Source organism: Perna viridis, chromosome 1, assembly GCF_037379345.1.
Source record: "Perna viridis isolate PV_CMFRI_1.1 ecotype Kerala chromosome 1, ASM3737934v1, whole genome shotgun sequence".
Taxonomy (NCBI): Eukaryota; Metazoa; Mollusca; class Bivalvia; order Mytilida; family Mytilidae; genus Perna; species Perna viridis.
This window is the reverse complement of record NC_142445.1, coordinates 13,897,330-13,903,329: the sequence shown is the minus strand read 5'-3', so window position 1 is coordinate 13,903,329 and position 6,000 is coordinate 13,897,330.

The window sequence follows — 6,000 nt, the reverse complement described above, 5'->3', positions numbered from 1 at the left end:
AAATCCATCAGTAGGCCTAATGGAAACTTTATTTTACAATAAGACAGAAATGAAAGTTGATAACGGGAGATATTAACACTTGTTTAAAAGTCTGATTACGTTCTACTATAGAAAAGTACAGGAAAATTTCCTGCAAGAATGGTACACTATAATCACTCAGGAAATATTGAACGAGATGTAGCAGATCAAAGGAAATAAACAAAGGAAGAGTTATTTTTGGAACCTAACAAAAATGTATTTGAACAGTTTCACTGAAACCTTATTCTTAGCATTACTGATAACCTTAGCATGTAGATTCGGAAGACTCGGAAGTGCTATGGGGACGCCGAAGTGCGGTGGTCGCGCTGATCTGCGATGGTCAACGCTGAAGTACGTTGGATGTCTAACGTAAATGCGCGGAAGTGCGTTGGTATACCCCATTCAACGTCGCCACGAAATTTTACGTGCATAAGCGAGTACAATGTTGTAGAGAAAACTAACAAACTGGAAGCAAAATTATAAAAGAAGATAGTATATTGTTGCCTGTATAAACAAACCGTAGCATCTTTCATTACTAATTTTGTGTGTTAACATTACATGTATTTAATTCAGTATTAAAAAGATACGTTACGATACTTTTTATGTAGTACATATAGTTTATACGCTCATACAGAAGTCTTAAAGCTATCCACAACCATTCTATAGCTAAGTTTGTCAAGAAATATGTTCATATTAAAGAGTACTCGTCCTTTTAAGAGACTGCCAGTTTTATTCAATTTTCTACTGGGTGTAGGAAAAAACTGGAAAAAAATTATTAATTTTGCTTTTTTAGTTTCCTCAATAGTTGGAAGTATGAAAGAAATGAAAGAAAGTTTTTTTTCTAATTGCATGAAGACTAATATCATATCGGTAGAATTTCAAGATAATCGTACATTTACGGTGTCAACGGAAAAAAATCTACAAGATTGTCAAAACATTTCAGCGAAGTACAAAAAAAAAACGCTCCTCCTCGTAGTGGCCAATACATTTCTGCGTTACTATTGGCAGTCGACAATCATGCATAACCGTCGCAGTTCAGCATGATCATAAACGCACTTCGGCGTACTACCATCGTACCTCCGCGTCCTATCGCGGTTCCGGGTCTTACATATTGACACATGATGATTCATCCCCTGCCTGGTTTTTTAGGCAGACCTATACTTATTTAATCAATTGAAATTATTATTTCTATTCTAAACAATACTGACATGGACATTCAGGTTTTTTTTTCTGTACAGCTATTTCAAAGATCCTACAAAGAGAAACATATAAAAAAAGAGAAGTATTAAATAATTAACTGGAAAAAGTTAATAATGCCCAAAATTCAGCAGGAGTTATTAATTTTCTTCAACATAACCAATTAATTATCTTAATAATATATATTTTCAAGTTAATTTTATCATCTTCGAATAAATTTCATATGTCATGACAAATTACTTATTTTATGCTTATCTTTCATTGAAATAACATCAATTTCGCATATTTAATAATAAAAAAAAACATCGTTTTCTGTTTGCCCAGAGCAATATCTGCCCTGTCGTGAGGTTTACTGACATCACTTCCGCAAAAATTTTTAAAACCTTTATCATGCTAATTGGCGACGTTACAGTCGAATTGACGTAGCTTTGTCAGTTCAACTTGCGGATCTTACTAGGCAGTTAGAACATAAAAATAAATAAATTGCCATTATAAAATCATCTTCTTTCATAATAAAGAACTATGTTAGTTGATACTCAGAGAAAAGTCAAATTCAACAAAAATGTTAAAAAATTAAATAAAAATAGACAACACACTTCATTCGCATTATGATTGTCTTCTTTAAAAGGAAACATTTGGTTCATTATTCATTATTGGTATAAAATATATGAAAAATAGATTAATACTGGGTATTTCTTAATATTCCCTTGTTATAAGCCTGAGGCATTGATATCAGGATCTCAGGTTCATAACTTTGTCAATAAAAGGCCATGTATTAAGCTACAATTATCTATCTAATATATATATTACAATGCATTCGTAATTATACATGGATTTATTTGGTAATTACATTGAACTAAAAAGTTACAAGAACTTTGAACTCTTTGAACACACTACATCTGGTTCTCTTGGGCAAGTAATTAGAAGGCAATTGTATATTAAAACAGCGGAACCGATTAATGCGTTCGTTCTATATATTGTGACTACTTATATAATTCGTTGTCTCGAACATATAAGCCAGAGTTAGGAATCTCTATAGCTCAGGTAGGATCATTCTATAATAACCTAAATTATTGATACTTATTGTCTAAAATATTTGACCAAATAATGACAATTACAAAAAGAAGAAGAATGGGAAGAAAAGATCAAAATATTCTTTTTGCGAATATGATCTAAGAAAGTAATTATAAATTATTTAATGGGCATTTTCCTTATCACCTCCAGTATCATCCAGAGTCTTCCATATAAAGACCGATATATACTTAAATGATATGAAAAGTGCCATGAAATTAACATTACATTATATATATATATATATATATATATAAATGCATAATGACCTACAATTTGACTACACCACATATGTCAATATTTACAAAGCATGGAAGAACAATATGCTATAATATTATCATAATTAGTTGGCGTTTTCATTTCAGTATCATTTTGTTTTGTATTTCAAATCCCTTCAAGAATATATTTTTCCTTCCACTTGAAACTTACCGAAAATAACACCTATTTTCATAACAGGTAATACTTCTCCATCTTACAGTTTAATTTTAAAAATAAACCTCTCATAAGTTTTTATTGCATTCATATTAATAACGTGAACAGTAAAAATTACCGAATTCAAAGCTGCAAGAATATTGACTGGAGGATTAAATATTTTCGACATTTGTATGGAAAAATGGTTCTATCAATAGAGAAAAGGAATACGAAAATTGTGATGCGAAAACAACCTTAACCGATTATGTTCCATTTTATATTTTACAATAAAACATTTTAACATTTTTGGTTACACCGTAAATCATCACTTAATACGGTACGAATTCGAAACAGTTAGGTCCTAACTGGTCCATTTCTGTAGATAATATCATACATGGAATTACATCCCCATCTTAATTTGATCGAAAAAATGTCGAAACCGCTTCTCGAATCACAGATTCCTTTTCTGGATTCACAATCTGTAATCGCTTACTAGTATACTTAAACATTTCCAGTGTTGTCCTACAAATACTTACTTAGTTTTGACCAATGTTTAAATCTGTCTTAAATTGATATTTATAATCTCTATTGCATTTTAGTGATTATCAAAAAGGGAGTTTGAACAGTAATACACCTGATACGGTGAATACGATAGCAATGCATAGAAATTTAACTGCAGACTTTGTTATCTGTGTCTCCACTGATATTTGCAATCTATACACAGTATAGTAATAAAGAGGTTTTGTTCATAAATTCCCCTCGACAGCCGTTTACTCATGAAAACTGGAGAGGTGAATTTTCAACACGCTTTCGAAACCGTATGCATGGAAGACATTTGGGAGGCTGTTTGCTTACATAAAGTTCCGAGTTGGTTTGTATGTGTTGTGATTCAAATTTAATCCTTATATGTTCATGTTTTGAGTACATGCTTTGTTAGCTTGAAAACTATAATTACTTTTAGTACGTTTTTCCCTAATTTTCAAAGTAACAGAGGAAGTCTGAAGTACAAGGTCTGGGGTTAATCCGTGGTTGTCAATCCTTTATCAAGCTCAGCATATACTTACACACAGATTTTGAAATGGCGGTAAGCATGCATTTTTTCTGTATTTGTGTAATTATATATGCACTCTTCGAAAAGGCCTATATATTTAAAAAAAGTTTGAAATACAATTATGAAAAGGGCATCACTTGATAATGATATTAGTGCATTTTGTTTTTTTATCATTGTAACGTTAACTACTACAACCATATATCTGAGTATAAATTTATTTGCTCCGCAAATTACAACATTCTATATTCACGGAATTATCGCTTGTATGAAAGAATTCGATAAACAGAATTGAGACTATTTGTATAGACCGCGTCGACAATAACCGAATTACATTTATTGATTGCAATGAATTACACGAAGAAAACAAACACAAACACAAACACAAACACAAAAAACAAAACAAAACAAAACACAAAACAAAAAAAAAACAAAGCAAAAAATAAAACAAAACAAACCAAAATCAGAATAAACAAACAATAAATAAACCAAAATGGTACTCATCATCCTGGACGTTATGAAAAAGATGAACAAAATTCGAGAAACATGTCATATGTCTTTATAAGAATTGAATGCTTCATTTTTGCTTCATGTTTTATCGGTATGTAAATGAGTTGACCCGTCTTCTGTTGTGGGCATGAAGCACCAGCGCTCTTAATTGAAAATATGTAACGTTATACTCTTTAAAATGCCGATGAAACATAAAAGGATAAACATTCAATTCTTAAATATTTCAAGTATGATAACTACCATACATTATCGAAATACACCAACAGGCAGATAGGAGCAACGTGTTTACCTTCCTGACTTAGATTTTCTTTGCTTTTTTCTTTTTCATTCTAAAGGAAATCCTAATTGTTAACATCAAGTTCTCTAGAATTATTTATCTTACAGGACAATCTCGGTTCTGTCATCTTGAGACCATACCGGGAATCTTTCTGTGCAGCAACCAGTGTTATGTCTGGCTTATCAATTCTGTCGAACAGTATTGTTCTATTTATATGGTTACAAAAAAATGTACGAACACATTCATCGGTTCTGCTGTCTATATTAGCCATATCAAACGCAGTTGCATGTATATCAAGCGTAGTTTACTGTTATTCAAGAAACCTAGCAGATCCTAAAACCACTTGTATACTAAATGCGTTCGCTGGTACTGTCTCCTACTTTTCGTACATTTTTGTAGTTTTCTTGACATCTTACATAGCTGTTCAACGATTTGTTATTTGTGCATGCCCTATGAAAGGTCAAAGTTATTGCGGCAAAAAGACTTCCCTGTTTCTTGTTCCAATTTTTGTAGTAGTTGCAGTGGCCTATATCATGTTATTTTCTAGTAAATTCATCAAAGGGGGCGAGGTGATTGAACTAAATGGATCTTCACTAACAAGGTGTTATTACTCTTGGATAATTGGTGAAAAAGATGATTATGAAATGTTGACTTTTATCAACCAGGCTTTTAACGTTTTTGTTTTCCGAATATCATGTATGATTGTAATGATTCTAACAATGACGTATTGCAGTTTCGTACTCTTATCTAGAAAGTCACTTATTATTAACAATGAAGCAGTGAATAAACAGACCAGGCAGACAAGTATAATGATTATAGTTCTTGTAGTTGTGTATGTGCTGGGGGAAACCCCGGGAACAATATTTTTTGCGATGATAGTTCTAAAAGCAGATGCAAACAATCCAGTCGTGAAATGGTTTTATGGGATAGATGGATTTGAGTTTGTTATTATATCGGCCCAAGTAACCGTCTTCCTCAACATATGGATTTATATCGCTCTGTGTAAGCAGTTTCGGAAAGAACTTTTAGACTTAATTCGGAAACTCAGATGTTGCCAAAAAGGAATTGTTTCCTCGTGCTAAACACAAGTGCATATTTTAAAGGTAAAATGTTAAGTATCAGTTTTTATAAGAATCTTGCAAGGTCTATAATATGTGATGCACCCAAAAAAGGGCTACACATTCTTTATTTTGTTATTAAGTTGCTTTAAAGTGAAATATATAGTCATTCATTCCAATCTGTCTGCTCTTAGGAGATAATTCACATTGAAAAACCAAAGATTTCCACTGTATTTTAGTGTCATTTACAAAGCTCCGTTAATTTTTAATTCTACTGTACATTCTATCTGATGAACAAAGGTTCTATGAAAACCCACATGTAATTTTCTGTTTACTAATATTTCAAACAAAAATAAACGTATGTAGGACTTCCAACCTTGTATTTCATTTTACACGAATCTTCGCTGGAA